At 40.1% G+C, this 17,688-nt stretch overlaps 1 protein-coding gene across 2 annotated transcripts in view; it reads left to right on the top strand.

Annotated features, from left to right (window-relative positions):
• The window catches only part of Ophn1 (oligophrenin 1), a 358,580-nt gene that overhangs the window by 70,602 nt on the left and 270,290 nt on the right, over positions 1–17,688 (top strand). The window lies entirely within an intron of this gene.

The following is a 17,688-nucleotide window of genomic DNA, read 5'->3' as shown; positions in this document are numbered from 1 at the left end:
AGCTCAAAAAATTTTCAAATTGCTAAGTGGCCTGGAGACTATTCTTATACTATTTTGGCAAAGAATGTGGTTACTTTCTGCCCTTGTCCTAAAAATTTTGTCTGAGGCTAAATTGAAGAGTTTTAGATTAATGACATTGACAGTAGAGATTTCAGGACAGCCTAGTATTGACTGTGTTGCTTGGTTATTAGTGGCCAGTTTTATGCAGATCTATAATGAAAAGGAGCAAGCTGAGTAAGGAAAAATTCAAAATGTACAGTTTGAGGAGAAAAGGAGCACCAGAAAGTATAACAGAGCTAAGTACAGTGCTCAAGGACTTAAAAAGTTTGAAGAAAAGCCTGATACTAAATTGAATAAAGGGAGTAGCAATCTCAGGATAAGATCTCACCCAGCTAAACATCCAACTTGTGAAAAGGAATTAAAAAAAAAGCTTAAGCAGTGAAGGAAACAATCAGCAACAGAAAGTTGATGAAGATGTAATTGAAGGAGGGGGCAAGTTCTAGCCTCAGCATGCAGCAGAATGTGTACCATGTGGTTCTGACTTTAGAGTCAAGGATATAATAAAGGTGTCGTCAGAAATTTTCCTGTGTCCTGCCCAGTCCTGTAGCTGCTTGGACCCAACTAAACACACAGAGGCTTATAATACTTATAAACTGTATGGTCTAATGGCTCAGGCTTCTTGCTATCTAGCTCTTATAACTTAACCCATTTCTATTAATTTATATGTCGCCATGTGTTTCATGGCTTTACCTGTGGGCAGTTACATGCTGCTCTCTGGATGGTGGGATGGCATCTCCTCTGCCTCTGCCTTTCTTCTTCCTGTCTATCTGCTTGAATTTCCTGTCTGCCTCTAAGCTGCCTTGCCATAGGCCAAAATAGCTTTATTTATGAACCAACCAGAGCAACACATATTTACAGCATACAGAAAGACATCTCATATCAGAAAGGGGTTGTGGAATCTACCTCCTTGACTAAGGAAAGCCCCTGAGGTCAGGCATGTGTCAGGGGTGTCCCTGTGTGGAAGTCCAGAGAGGCTACTGCATGAAGCTGTGAAGGTGAAGCGTGGATTATGTTGGAGACCCAATATTTTGGAGATGCTAGTATTGTGGGATACTTGCTAAAAAGAGCTGCAGACCTGGTGTGGAAACAGTCCAAAAGAGAGAACTGTGTTATAGTAAACAAAGCTGAAAGGAGTTGGAGATCTGAAGAGTGCTTTGATATCACACATGCAGAATTTGGAGTTTGCCCTGCTAGTTTTCAGTCCGGTTTTGGCCCATTATTTCTTCATTTTGCTTCCTTTCTTCCCCTTTGGAATAGTAATGTGTATTCTGTTCCATTGTGTATTGGAAGTATGTGAAATACTTTTTGATTTTGATTTTATGGGGAGTTATGATTAAGAAAATGTCATGAGTCTCAGAGACTTTGAACTTTGTACTTTTAAGCAGTGTTGAGATTGGACTATGGGAACTTTTGAAATTGGACTGAATGAATGCATTTTTTACTTTATGATAAGGCTATAAACCTATGGGGGCCAGGGAGTAGAATGTGGTGGTTTAGATAAGAATGGCCCCTACAGGCTCATATATTTGAATATATGAGCTTAGTCATCAGAGAGTTGGCACTACTTGAGAAGGATTAAGAGGTGTGACCTTGTTGGAGGAAGTGTGTTACTGGGGGTGGGCTTTGAGGTTCTAAAAGCTCAAGCCAGGCCTAACAGATTTACTGTCTGTGGATTTGGATGTAGAACTCTCAGCTCTTTCTCCAGTACCAAGTCTGCCCACATGCCACCATGCTCCCTGTGATGATGATAATGGACTAAACCTCTGATACTGTAAGCAAGTTCTAAATAAATGCTTTCTTTTATAAAAGTTGATGTGGCCATGTTATATCTTCACAGCAATAGAACACTGACTAAGACTTTAGCAGTTTTCTAATGTTTATGGGCATCCCAAATGAAATATATATATCTTAAGATTCAAGGCTAACATCCACAGATGAGAGAAAACACGTGGCATTTGTCTTTTTTGAGTGTGAGTTACCTTATTCAGAATGATTGTTTCCAGCTCCATTTATTCACCTGCAAATTTCATAATTTCAATTTGAATTTATTTATTTTAGACTTCATTATAAAAGACATTGGAAATAAAGACTATATAACTCAATGAACTTCTATACAGTTAGAGTAGTCATTCAGAACAGAAGCTGTGGAGCGTCACATTGGATTTTTTGTTTTTGGTTTTTCCAGACAGAGTTTCTCTGGAACTCATTCTGTAGACCAGGCTGGCCTCGAACTCACAGAGATCTGCCTGTCTCTGCCTCCTGAGTGCTGGGATTAAAGGAATGCACCACCCACCACCCAGTTTATGTCACATTGGATTTTATACTTTCACTATCAAGTATATTTTTATGCATTTATCCATTAATATCATTTTTCTGAATCCAATAATATCCCATTGTGTAAATATACCACATTTCATGGAGTAGTGTCTGAAAAGGGTTTTCCTGTGATTAAAGAAATAAAGTTGTTCCCAAGGGAGGTTTACTGCTGTAGGCAAACAGACCTCGTGTGGGTGGCAGAGTCTTTTAGCTTCTTTTCCTTAAGATCTGTATATAGGCATAGGAGCAACCTCTGTTCTCAGGATTTGAAGGATTCAAGTTATTTTTTATTTCATTTTTAATTTCCACAATGACAACACAGAGGTAAGAGCAGTAGTAGGGATATTATAGTTTTTTTCTTCTGTATTTTGTGGGCCCGCAAGTCCCCCTATTTTTTTACTTAAGAGCTGAGTTTTGTTGTGGAGGCACTACCAATGAGAGCTAGAATATTCCTTTAGGGATCACAGACAGGCCCAGTACTCAGAAAATTGGGGAAAAAATAAGCTTTTCAGATGTTAAGAAGTATACACTGGGCCCAGAAAGTTCTGCAGTCTGGTGGGCAGACTAAATGACCAAGTAATATAATTTTTCTCTGGGCTGTGGCCAGATTCTGACTTTCGATATTAACTAAGAAAATATCATACAAGTGGAGTTCTCTCAGAGGTCATCACGGTCAACTTGGAATCCAGTGCAAGCTCCAAAAGTCACAGTAAGCAAGAAGCTCTGGCACACCAGGAACTGTTTGAATGCCATAGATTTACACTTTCTTTGGCATTTCCTCCTTTTTTAATTCCCTGGCAGAATGTTTAGCTGCCACAAATTTGTTGGAAACTTGAAAAAAAAATGTCTGTGCCTTGGAAGGGGCACAGGAGCTACAGAGAAAAGCCACTTGCTTATTGTTATCATGAGCACTGTCATGATTACTACACATTTATCCAGTGTAATGATTTTTAGTGCAGCTACGAATATGTACTTAAACAATTAAATCATGTAAATGAGAAAATTGTGAGCTATGTATTTATCAATAATTATTTTATTAAAAGGATAAAGGTGTAGAGAATTACATAACAAATATAATTGTCTTCATACTCCAACTGGGAGTTATGTTTTCACTGTCTTGGTGTGCCATTTTGTGCATGCGTTTTTAATTTGAGAAATCCAGTTTTCCTATGTTGCCTATGCTTTTGTTGCTATATCTATGAAATAATTGTCAATTCCATTGTCATGATGATTTCCTCTACAGTTTAAGCATTTTTTAGTTTTAGAGGTTTGCTTCTTTTTCAGTTAATTTGTATGAATTTTGCACAAAAGAGTTCAACTTCGTAATTTGGAATGTGTTTATCATGGTTTACTCATTAGATTCTGTTTATAACTTGTTTCTATACTAAGTAATCTTGACCAGGTGTTGTACATGCATTTAATCCCAGTACTCAAGCAGTAAAGGCATATGGATCACCATGACTTTAAGGCCATCCTAGTCTACATACCAAGCTCCAGGCCAGGCTACAAAAATTCTTGGCATACTTGTTGAAATTCAGTTGACCATAAATTCTAGGCTTTTCTTTTTTTGGCCATTGAGTTCTGGCAAACAGATCTAAATGCATGTCTTTAATCCAAGTTCTATATTGGTTCAAGTACAATTCATTTGACACAAGTTTTGAAATCAGTCAGTGTGAGATTTACAATTTTATTTTTTATCAAGATTATTTTGGGGCTATCAGGATGGCTCAGCAGGTAAAGGCATTTGGTATCAAGTCTGAGAACCTGAGTTCCCATTCCTGGGACCACAATGCAGGAGAGAACCGACTCCTGAAAGTTGTCCTCTGACTGCCGAAAACATTCTCTGTGGCGTGTGTATGCCCCTGTAATACTTAAATAAAAGTGACATTTGAAAGATTTTGTTTATTTGGAGTTCTTTGAGATTACATTTGAATTTTAGGATGAATTATCTATTTCTGTAAAATGTACTTTGGGATTTTCGTGTGGTTTGCACTGAATCTATAAATTGCTTTCAATAATATTCCTATCTTAATATTATTAAGTTTTGTAATCCATAATCATTGATGCCTTTGCATTTATTCATATCTTTAATTTTGTCGTCATTAGTATTTTGTAGTTGTATGTGTACAAATCTTTCGCCTACTTATTTAACTTTATTCAAAAGTATTTTATATGTTAAGACTATACTAAATTTCTCAACTTCTTTTTCTTTCTTTTTTTTTTAAAAGTAACACTTTTAATTTATTGAACATGTATCAAATTTTAACATCTTTATTTTTTTATTTTATAATTTAATTTAATTTTACATATCAGCCATGGATTCCCTTGTTCTCCCCCCTCCCGCCCCCCCCACCCCCGTCTTCCCCCCAAACCACCCCCCATTCCCATCTCCTCCAGGGCAAAGACTCCCCTGGGGATTGAGTTCAACCTGGTAGATTTAGTCCAGGCAGGTCCAGTCCCCTCCTCCCAGGCTGAGCCAGGTGTCCCTGCATAAGCCCCAGGTTCCAAACAGCCAGTGCCTGGATGCCTCCCAAACAGATTAAGCTAATCAACTGTCTCACTTATCCAGAGGGCCTGATCCAGCTGGGGGCTCCCCAGCTATTGGTTCATAGTTCATGTGTTTCCATTCGTTTGGCTGTTTGTCCCTGTGCTTTTTCCAACCTTGGTCTCAACAATTCTCGCTCATACAAACCGTCCTCTTTCCCGCCAATTGGACGCCTGGAGCTCCACCTGGGGCCTGGTCGTGGATCTGTGCATCCGCTTCCCTCAGTCATTGGATGAGATTTCTAGCACGACAATTAGGGTGTTTGGCCATCCCATCACCAGAGTAGGTCAGGTCGGGCTGTCTCTTGACCATTGCCAGCAGTCTGTTGTGTGGGTATCTTTGTGGATTTCTGTGGACCTCTCTAGCACTTTGCTTCTTCCTATTCTCATGTGGTCTTCATTTACCATGGTCTCCTATTCCTTGTTCTCCCTCTCTGTTGTTGATCCAGCTGGGATCTCCCGCTCCCCTAAGCTCTCTTTCCCTCGAAACTTGCCCTTCATTACCCCCACTCACAGAATACAATTGGTTTTCATGCTTTGATTTTCTGTCTAGTGATCTTGCTAAATTTATTAACTCGAATACTTTTATTAACCTTTGGGACTTTCCATATATAAATTCGTGCCTTTTGTGGACAAAAGAACTTTCCTTCTTCCTTTGTATTAAGAATGCATTTTATTTCTTTTACTTACTAAATTTCTTTGGCTAGAACTTCCAAAACTATGTTCAATAGAAGTGGAAAAATTGTCCTCAATGGTCTTACTCATCTGTTGACCCTGTTTGCAATAATACTGACCACCAAACTACATGATCCACTGCTATACTAGTGGCAAGTCTGTTACGCAGTAACCAACCACTTTGTGACTGGATTTGTTGCCCGCTCCACACAAAGGAATTCATGTCTACTGCTGCAAACTTGGACCAAGCCCATGGTTGAGGGTATCATAGTTCTTCCTGGGGAAGCTACTGCTTTTGTTTTACCAAGTGTGTCCATCATTTAGGTAATTCAACGTGCTTCTCAAATTGCCCTCTAAAAGCTGTGTTCATGACCATAGAATAGTGCTGCTGGCACAATTGTTCAGGAAAGCCTCTTTAGGGAGTAGTCAGCAGTGAGTGCAGAGACTCATAACTCATTGAAATACTGAGAACAAATGCCACCTGAGCGTCACACCATAAATATGGCAGTTATATCACACCTTCAGTGCTCAACATCGTGCAAGAAGGGATGGAGAACCTAAGAGCTGGAGGATGAAGCAGGGAGTGGTATGGAACAGCTTCCAGGAATAATGTCTGTTGCACTCTTTTTTTTTTTTTTTTTTTTTTTTTTGGTGTTTCGAGACAGCGTTTCTCTCTGTAGCTTTGCTCCTTTCCTGGAACTCACTCTGTAGCCCAGGCTGGCCTCAAACTCACAGAGATCTGCCTGCCTCTGCCTCCTGAGTGCGGGGATTAAAGACGTGTGCCACCACCGTCCAGCGTCTGTTGCACTCTTGAATGCACAGCAGCTGTGATTACTTGTGTAAGAATTGGATCCATTAATACCCTGTTCTGGAATGGGGAGGGGATCATGAGGCCCCACACTTTCTGAGGAGTTCTAAATAATAACAGTTTATGAGGAATGGAATGACATTTTCTTCAGTGGTGTAGCTACTGTGAAAATGCCCATGTTCCTATAAATGACTCAAATGAAAGTAATTGGGTCACACATACAGAGGAAAGAGATTAAAGTAGAAGAGGGAGCATATTTGTGGAGAGAGAGATTAAGCAGGCATTGGATGGGTCAGATGTGATAATAGGGGTGAATATGATCAAAATACTATTAAGTATATATACAAAAATGCCATACTGTTTAACACATATGTGCATTTTTCTAGGAAAACCTCCATAAGTTTTTAGAGCTTTACTTTTATTATTTTTAAGTATATGTCTCTGTGTGGGTGTGCACATATGTGTACAGGTGTCCTTGGTGGCCTGAGGCTTCAGATCTTGCTGGATCTGGAGTTATACACAGTTGTGAGCTGCCTGCCATAGGTGCTAGGAAATGACTTGGGGCCTCTTAACCACTGAACCATCATCTCTCCAGCCCCAAACACCATAAATTTCATCATATTCTAAAAGGACTCTAGCCTTTCAAAATTCAAGTCACTATTTTCAGTAGTTCCATTTTATACACAATTGCACATATTTTTATTAGTTTTTCATATCAAGCCAGTTAGTAACAGTACAATTTATAAATAAAACCAACTGTAGTTATGTTACTTCTTTTTATTTGAGACATCATGTATCTACATAACTCTGCTGTCCTGGAACTCACTATGTGGACCAGGCTTGTCTTGAACTCACAGAGATCCACCTGTTTCTGCCTCCTCAGTGCTGGGATTAAAGACATAGGCACATGCCACCACACCCATCAAGTTATTTATTTCTTGAAACATTTTGCCATATATATATATATATATATATATATATATATATATAAAATTATTGGCATATATATAAAATGGCAATATATTATTGCCATTTTACAATTGCAGAAGCTAAGGGCAAATAATAGTATCTGATCCAGAACCAAGACTAGATATTCAATCTTGGTCACATTTTCACTATCTCATTCTATCTTGGAAAAGCATAGAGCCCTACCAGGTGGCAACATGAGGATGCATTTAAACTAATTATTAAATATAAAGACAGTACATTTGTGAATATAGCACTCTTTTTTTCACAAATAAAAGCAGTCCAATGTGACCAATCCCAGCAATCTCAGGTATTTTCTTTCTTAAATTTTTTTTAAAAATCATTTTACATACCAACCATAGATACCCCTCTCATCCCTCCTCCTGCTCCCCCTCAGCATTGCCTCCCCTGAATCATCCTCTCCTTCAAAAGGGTAAGGCCTCCCATGGGGAGTCAGCAAAGCCTGGTACATTTAGTTGAGGCAGGACCAAGCCCCATGCCAACCACCTTAGATTCTACAATTGCAGCTATCAATTTTAATTTCATCCCAATTAAATATTGAGTATAAGCCAGGAGTAGTATGAATGCCTACAACCAGTTTCAGCACTTGAGGTTAAGACAGTTGGATCACGAGTTCAAGGCTAGGCTGGCCTACATGAGACCCTGTCTCAAAAAATCAAAACCAAGCCAAACCCACATAAGAAAGCTATGGTTCCACATGCAGTAGCCACAGCACTCAGGAGGCTGAGGAAGATGATTCCCACAAGTTCGAGGATAGCCAGTGATGCATACTAAGAATATATTTCAAAAACAAAACCAACCACAAAAGCCACCAAAATCTTAGTGTAAGTGGAGTTGCTGTGCATCATGCAGGTTAATATAGATACCCATATAGTGCATAATATCTTGTTCTTGCTTCTGTAGTATTTGTCTTCACTATGACTCAAAACTAACTGGAACTTTTGTTCTTCCATTTCTAATTTTATTAAAGATTTTTTGGGATATTTTTTAAATTGAATGTTTTCCCCACATGTATATTTGTACACCATATGCATGCCTGGTGCTTACGGAGGTCAGAAGAGGGCATTGGATCCTTTGGAACTGGAGTTTAGGGATGGTTGTAAACCACTATGTCAGTGCTGGAAACGGAGCCCGGTCCTCTGCAAGTGCAGCAAATGCTCTTAACTGTTGAGCCATCCCTCCAGCCTTTCATTTCTTTCTTTCATTTTTTCCCTTTTGAATACTCTTTTATTTTCAACTCTAGGTTAAATATGCTGTATGAATTCTCCTTGTGCACTTATTAGTACAAAATGATCCCTTGTAGAAGTCGCAAGGAGGTTCCTGTGCTGGGGATAAGTGGTTCTGGCTGACATTGAGAATATACTTAATTTAGGGTAAAACATTGCAACTTATTTTAGAGTAAAACATGATTATTTGACACACTTTTATCTTGAGTTGAAATCAGTTTCCCTCTTTGAGTAAGCAACAATATTTATTTTCAATATTTTTAGAAATCCCTGGTGGCATACAGCTATAGTGCTAAAATTTGAAGCCCTGTTATCTTTCCCAACATTTAGTATTCTAGTTTAGTAAATGGCTTATATTTTAAAATGTGTTTAAAGGGTGTCTAAGTTTCTTTTCCCATTGCTGTGATAAAATACTCTGAGAAAAGCAACTTAAGGGATAGTGGGTTTTTTTTTTTTTTTTTTAAACAGTAGAGGAGTCAAGACAAGAGCATGACCCAGCTGGTCACATCATATCATCCCTAATCAGGAACATCGAATAATGACTGTACGCATTCTAATGCTCAGCCCACTTTCTGCATTCTTACACAGCTCAAAACCTCCTATTCAGCGAGGCTTTTCCTGAAGTTCTTCCCTAACCCTTGGCCTCTTGTGGATAGCACTGACTTGCAAGTTGCTCACATGTATTTTCTATATGCTAAATCTCAGTAGGCAGAAGCTGACTCTTTTATACTCTCTGCCTTTCTAGTACTCACAGCAGTATCTGACACACAAACTTCTTTTGGTGAGTTTGTTCATTCATTCATTCATTCATTCATTCATTCATTCATTCATTCATTTATTCATCGATTCATTCAACTCCTGTCCTGTGCAAGATGTCTTTTAGGTGCTGGAGATAAGGGATTCTGGCTGTCATCGAGAATATACTAGGGCTGGAGAGATGGCTCAGCCGTTAAAGTCTAGGCTCACAACCAAAAATATAAGAGAATATGCTATAGTTTTTGAGTAAAATATTGGGACTCACTCACATGGTCATTTGATTGGTGTCAAGTGCTGAGGGCAGAATACTCTCTTTTTCTTTACTTGAAATAAGTCCCCCACAGCATTTGATGTCAATAATGAATTTCATATTCTTCATAAGGCTCTACATTTGATTCTCAGCACTCTCCCCCATAAAAATTTCAAGCAAATATTGAAATTAGGGAAAACATATATTCACCATTGTGAGCTTCACAGCCTTTCAGTATTTAGAGGCTTTGGATTTTATATGTTGAATAATGAAGTGTATTAAAATTTATGAGACTTGCATATCCTAGTGAACTAGTGTTTCCCAAGTGACTACTGCATGATGCTATTCAATGTAAAAGAGTCAGTCATACATGGGTTGAGATCCATTCAAAATCCAAGACAGGTCAGTTTGTGACTGGAGATATGAAAAGGTCACTGATACAGTTTCTGATTTCCACGTTGCCACTAATCTTTGAGAAACTACTCTTTGTAAGATTTTGGTTGGCTCTGCACTTTGCATACAATTTGAATGTGTCTCTCAGAAGTTCACGTGCTGGAAGCTTGGTTAGTATTCTGGCTATGTTCGGAGGTTGTGGAATGTTTAAGAGATGGTCTGAATAGAAGGCAATTAAGTACTAGTAGCATTGCCTTCAGCAGGCGTTAATGTAATTCTTGTAGGACCTTTAGTTATTTTTCATGAGAGTGCAACGCTGAAACTATCTGGCTTCCTGTCTTGCCATGTAACAGCTCTGTTCCTCTTGCATATACTCCTACCATGTTACCATCTTCTATGTTGTGATGTTGCCAGAATGTCCTTACTAGAGGCTGAACAGGTGAGGCATCCTAATTTTAGACTTTCAGCTCCCCAAATGGTGAGCTGAACCCTGCCATTACATTACAAACCTTTTTCCTTACATATCCCTCCACCTAGGTGGTTTGTTGTAACAATAAAGTGTAGCAACCAGAATGGGAAAAGATTTTCACCAACTCCACATCTGACAGAGGGCTAATATCCAAAATATATAAAGAACCCAAAACACTAGACATCAACAAACCAAATAATCCATTTAAAACTGGGTTACAGATCTAAAGAGAGAATTCTCAATGGCCCAGAAACACTTGAGATGTTCAACATCCTTAGTCATCAGGGAAATGCAAATCAGAGCAACTCTGAGATTCCATCCTACACCTGTCAGAATGACTAAGGTCAAAAACACAAGTGACAACTCATGTTGGAGAGGATGTGGGACAAGGGGAACCCTCCTCCATTGCTGGTGGGAATGCAAAGTTGTACAGCAACTTTGGAAGTCAATATGGTGGTTTCTTAGAAAATTGGGACTTTAACTACCTTGAGACCCAGTTATACCACTCCTGGGCATATACCTAAAGGATGCTCCAACATACTACAAGGACACTTGCTCCACTATGTTCATTGCAGCTTTATTTTATAATAGCTAGAAACTGGAAACAACCTAGATGTTGAATAATGAAGAATGGATAAAGAAAATGTGGTACATTTACACAGTGGAGTATTACTCAGCTGTTAAAAAAAATGACATCATGAAATTTGCAGACAAATGGATGGAACTAAAAAATATCATCCTGAATGAGGTAACGCAGACCCAGAAAGACAAATATGGTAAATGAATATTAGATGTAAAGTAAAAAATAATTATGTTACAATCCACAGACCAAGAGAGGCTAAGTAACAAGGAGAACTTAAGGGGGGATGCATTGGGAAGGGGAAATAGAATAGATTTCACCAGTGGACTGGGGGCAGGTGGGGATGGGCACAGTAGGGACTAGGTAGCGGGGAGGGAGAAAATACTGGGAGAAATGACTGGAATTGGGGGGCATGCAGAGGGGGAGGTAGAAACCTAGTACAATGGAAACTCCATGGAATCTACAAGAGTCACCATAGCAAAGACTCCTAGTAATGGCAGATATGGAACCTGAACCAGGCATTTTCTGTAACCAGGCAAGGCCCCAAGTGGAGGGATTGGGACACCTACTGTTTGTCCTGCCTGCAGAGTGTTCTGGGACTGGAGCCTATCATAATCCTCATCAGAGACCAGAGAAACTTCATCCAGAAGCTGATGGGAGAAGATGCAGAGTCCCACAGCCAAACATTAGGCAGAGCTTTCAGGGAGTCTTGCAAAGGAGGGGGAGAAAGGATTGGAGGAAACAGAGGGGTCAGGGACACCACGAGGACAAGGCCCTCAGAATGAACTGACTGGGACTCATGGCTTGCAGCGATCAGGGAGCCTGTAGGGGTCTGACCTAGGTCCTCTGCATACTTGTGGGACTCCTAATAGTGGGAGCTGGAGCAGTCTCTGACTCTTTTGTCTGCTTGTGGGACCCTATTCCTTTTATTGCCCGGTCTTATTGTAGCTAGTTATGCTGTGTTTGGTTGATGTCCCTTGGAGGCCTGCTCTTGGCTGAGGGGTGGTGGTGGGGTAGATCTAGGGGAGAGGAGAGGTTGGGCCGGGGGGTGAGGTGGGGTGGGGGGAGAAGAGACTGGGGAGGGGAGAGGAGGGAGGGGAAACTGCAGTTGGGGGTAATATATGAGAGAAGAGTTAAAAACATAACAACAACAAAATAAAGTGTGACTACAATTATCTGAAAGGTTTTCCCCTTTCCCTTTTACAATTACATGTTTATGTGAGGACAAGATTTCACATTTCCTCAACCAAAAAAACAAACAAAAACAAAACAACAACAAAAAATACATATCTAAACAGATTGCATACACAAGCAGATATGACAGTCTAGGTATTTTATGTTAAGCCAGATGTTAAACATATTTGCAACCTTATTAATTCCAGTTCTTAATGTATTTCTTGTTTTATAACACAAATTTGTTCTCATAAAATATTAATGCTGATATATATAATTGTTTTACTGCTATAATTTTAAATGAATTAATAGATACCTTAAATTGATTCAATATTAATATATATATAATTTACATAAACAATGCTTCTTGGAGCCAATTATAGGAGGAATCTCAAGGCCATTTTAAGTATATTATAGGCCGGAAATTAACATTGGTACAGTGGTGTATAACATTTTATCATGTGTAGATTCAAAACTGGATATGGTGACACATGCCTGTAATCCTAGCACTGGAGAGGTAGGGACAGGAAGATGAGTTGAAGGCCAGTCTTGGCTCATGATGAGTTGGAGGTCATCCTAAGATACACGAGACCTTGACTCAAAACAAGCAAGGAGAAAATATGACTTGTAACTAGTTTTAACAGTTGAATATTCTATAAAACTTTATAGGTTAACCGGTTTTACATACTTTAAACTACAGAATGGTAAAGTAGGTTGCAGTAATAAAAATGTGGTACTTTGGGGATGGAGAGATGGGTCAGTGGTTGAAAGTAGTTTTTGCCCTTGCAAAGGACCCAGGTTTGATTCACAGCACCCACATGGTAGCTCACAACCATCTGCAACTTCAGACCCAGGGTATCTAATGCCCTTTTCTGACCTCAGGTGTGGTAGCTATGCATGTGTTGCATAGACATATATAATATTCTGCCAAACCACCCATATACATAAAATAATAAAATCTAAAAAATTAAAAAATTGTGGTACCAGTCAATCCAAAGTAATGTCAGATTTCCATATTTTATAGCTTTCTGACTGATCAGGGAATTCTAAGTATAAATCTCAGGATTGTTACAAAATGAGGCCTGGGTTTTCTTTCTTTTTTCATGCATTCAATATTTTTGCAATGTCAGTAATCTAACAGTATTTTTCTATAGTTAGGAATCAGTCCCTACTTTGGAAAGGAATGAACATGTATATTTCCGCTGTGAATTCTTAGACATAGTATAGTATTTAGTATATGATAGATATATTACAGCTAATACAGAGCACATTAAGTGTCAAATACAAAGTAATTTTTAAAAGTTCTATAATTAACAGTATGCAAAAATAATTTTGTTATTAAATAAAATTCAAATATTTTAAATTAAATAATTATTTTAATAAGATTTAATAAATTTACATACAAGTCTAAGTGAAACAAATTATAGTTTGTAAATGTAAAATTTTTTTTGTTGCAATACACCAATCTTATCTGCATATAGCAAACCAAAACTGTATATAAAGTAATATTTTCACTGTAATTAATAGTATGAAAAAAGAATTTCTACTTTATTAAATAAAATATATCTTAAATGAACCTAAAATTATACTCTATAAACTTAAAGTTTTTCTGGTGCAATACACCAATCATATTTACAAATAGCAAACCAAAACTTTGCATAAAGGAATACTTTCCACCAAGCAACAAGAAGCAGTTAATTTTTGAAAGTGTGAGACATCTTTAAAGCACACTGGGACTAACTTACAGATTTCAAGCATTCTAAGACTAGCTTTGCCATTCTTACTTATGCTACTCAGTTACGCACTGATACTACAGTAGAAGCTTTCTTTGAGAGAAAGAGGTCTCTTCATGTTAACTGGGTAAAAGCTGGACATACTTAACAAAGGAAGAAACAGCTGCTATTTCAACATGAACCCTAAGTGCACATTGAGATCTTTCACCGAAATATTTTTCCTAAAAGCTTTTTTCCCCCTTTTTTTATTGTTTCAGAATTTCCCATTCTTAGGGTATTTTTACCTCTCTTCCTGGAGAGAAAAGAAATGTCTCAGATCTCTATTTAGAAAGGCATGTGATTCTGGCTAATATCCCTTTAGATTCTTTGTTCTGGAAGGAAAATAAGTAAAGAAAGCAAATATCACACCAGAAGGAAAAGAAATAAAGAAAACAAAAATTATTTCAGACCTTTTTGGTACCTGAAAAGAATGAAATAGTCATTTTTAATATAGTGCTGGCCAAAGAAGTGCTCACCATTACCTTTTCATACTTGCTTGTATATGAATATAAGATAAGGACATTGCATTAAAGGTACTTTGCAGTTACTGATTTTAAAGTCACAGTTCTTTAAACTCTTTGGTGATAGCTTGGGTGTTCCAGTCCTACTTCTAGGCATGAGCTACAGGTGACATTGTTTCAGGCTTTAAAGTATTCATAACTGGGAACTAGTGGTATTCTAATGTTGTACTTAAAGCAGTTCCAGGGTCATCGGTGGCAGTCCAACCTATCAGTACTCGATTTTCTTCTGCAAGTATTTTAACATGGCATCTACCCCCTCCACAGAGCCCCAAATATTCTTCAGCACTGTGCACTCCCTCTCATTGGCCTGCTCCAATTCTGTCTTGGTATTGAAGCGCAGTAGGGCTTTTGTCTCTTCCAGGACAACTGCATTGCATGAGGCCAGCTCCTTGATTCGAATCATGACTTCTTGGGTGAAGGTCTGTGGCCAAAATACCTGGGAGACCAGGCCTTTCTTACAAGCTTCCTGTGCTGTTAGCTTCCGCCCACTGAGTAACATTTCATTTGCAGAGGCTTCTCCCATAATCTTGGGAAATGTAAAGCTGGAACAACCATCTGGACTCTGTCCAAAGGTGGTATAGGGTGTTTGAAACCAAGCCTTTTCATTAGCCCAAACCACATCACAAAGAGGCAGTATAGATGCTCCCAGTCCAATGGCTGGGCCATTGACTGCTGCAATAATAGGCTTCTTAAACCGAATGAAAGTATTCACAAAATTTTTTATCGATCCTGCCATTTTAGTGCTTTCTCTTTTCTTGTCCCCTGTGAGACGCTGTATAAAATAAGAAAAGTCCAGGCCAAAACAGAAGACACTGCCAATTGCACTGAGAAGTACTAACTTGCTGTCATCTTTAGCAGCCTTGTTCAGAGCATTCTGAACTTCATTCATCACTTCGAAATTTAGTGAGTTATTTTCTGATGACTTTGTGGATAAAAAGATGTGGGTGAAGCCATCTTGCTTCCTCACCACGATATCTCTGAATCTGAAGGAACTCTCTGTCACCCTTACGCTGAAACGCACCTGCCTTTCAGGTCTTTTCTTGCTAGCAAGTTGCTTGTTCTTGGCCATCTCATCTGGAGCAGGTGTCTCCTTGTTAGTTGTTTCTGTAACTGGTTGTTTCATGTTACTTTTATCTTGGGATGGAGACTGCCCTGTAGTAGCAATAGTTAATGGTGTGGCCAGGTCTGTGGTCATGGGGCAAGATGAAGACTGACTTTTGCTGGTAACAGCCAACTGCAGGGGTATGGCTGCCATCTCTTTGTCAGACAGAGAATGGCTGTTTGTGGCAGCTACCAAGTGTGTGGCAGTGGGGGCAGTTATCAGGTCAGACATCAGCTGACTCTTTTTGGTAACAGCTAAGCCTGTTGCCATGGCTGTGGTCACTGGGCCAGATAAAGAATGGCCATCATTGGCAAATGCCAAGCATGTGGCTGTAGCTCTGGTCACTGGGTCGGATGGAAATTTATTTTTTCTGTGACTGGCCAATTGCGTGGTTATAGTTGTGGGACTATTTCTGTCAATGACCAAGCATGTGGCCATGGCTGTGGACATTGGGCCTGGCGAAAATTGTCCCTTTCTGGTCACAGAGAAGAGCGTGGACACGGCGGTGGTCCCCAGGCCAGATGAAGACTGACTTTCTCTGGCAACAGCCAAGTGCATAGCCATGGCTGTGCTCATTGGGCCCGGTGAAGACTGGCTCTTTCTGGCCATGGACAAGAGCGTGGACATGGCTGTGGTCACCGGGACAGATGAAGACTGACTTTTTCTGGCAACATCGAAGCGCGTAGCCGTGGCTGTGGCCATTGGGCTTGGCGAAGATTGGCCTTTTCTGGTCACGGACAAGCACGTGGACATGGCTGTGGTCCCCAGGTCAGATGAAGACTGACTTTTTCTGGCAACATCGAAGCGCGTAGCCGTGGCTGTGGTCATTGGGCCTGGCGAAGACTGGCTCTTTCTGGCCACGGACAAATGCGTGGACATGGCTGTGGTCACCGGGACAGATGAAGACTGACTTTTTCTGGCAACAGCCAAGCTCGTAGCCATGGCTGTGGTCGTTGGGTCTGGCGAAGATTGGCTCTCTCCGGCCACGGACAAGTGCGTGGACATGGCTGTGGTCACCGGGCCAGACAAAGACTGGTTCTTTCTGACAACAGCCAAGCGAGTTGCCATGGCTACCGTCACTAGGCCAGAGGCCTGGGGATCTACTAGTGGATTTCCACCAGTCTCGACTTTCTCTTGGAGGCCCAGTAAAACCTCATTGGGTTCCTCTGTGGCTACTTCCTGTGTTAGCATGCCCTGGTGACCCTGTTTGGCTTGACCCAATTTTTCCGGGCTCTTAGTCTGAAGGTCAGCCGCCCGCTCCCTTTTCTTTTTTTTTTTTTTCTCTTCTCCATCTTTTTTTTTTTTTTTATTAATTTATTTTGCAATACAATTCAGTTCTACATATCAGCCACGGATTCCCTTGTTCTCCCCCCTCCCGTCTCCCTCACCTTCCCCCCAACCCCCCCCCCCATTCCCATCTCCTCCAGGGCAAAGCCTTCCCCACAGACTGAGGTCAACCTGGTAGACTCAGTCCAGGTAGGTCTAGTCCCCTCCTCCCAGGCCGAGCCAAACAATCCTGCATAGGCCCCAGGTTTCAAACAGCCAACTCATGCAATGAGCACAAGATCTGCCTGGATGCCTCCCAAACAGATCAAGCCAATCAACTGTCTCATCCATTCAGAGGGCCTGATCCAGTGGGGACCCCTCAGCCATTGGTTCATAGTTCATGTGTTTCCATTCATTTGGCTATTTGTCCCTGTGCTTTATCCAACCTTGGTCTCAACAATTCTCGCTCATATAAACCCTCCTCATTCTCGCTAATTGGACTCCCAGAGATCCACCCGGGGCCTAGTCATGGATCTCTGCATCCAGATCCCTCAGTAGTTGGATGAGGTTTCTAGGGGTGCTGGCAAAACTGGATATCAACATGTAGAAGGCTGCAAATAGATCCATATCTATCACCGTGCACAAAACTTAAGTCCAAGTGGATCAAGGACCTCAACATAAATCCAGCTACTCTGAACCTGCTAGAAGAGAAAGTAGGAAGTAGTCTTGAACGCATTGGCATAGGAGACTACTTCCTAAATAGAACACCAGTAGCACAGACTCTGAGACA

The sequence above is a fragment of the Peromyscus californicus genome, unplaced genomic scaffold, assembly GCF_007827085.1.
Source record: "Peromyscus californicus insignis strain IS unplaced genomic scaffold, ASM782708v3 Scaffold_10__1_contigs__length_136768540, whole genome shotgun sequence".
Lineage (NCBI taxonomy): Eukaryota > Metazoa > Chordata > Mammalia > Rodentia > Cricetidae > Peromyscus > Peromyscus californicus.
Note: the sequence above shows the minus strand (reverse complement) of the source record. Positions and strands in the feature narration are given on the sequence as shown.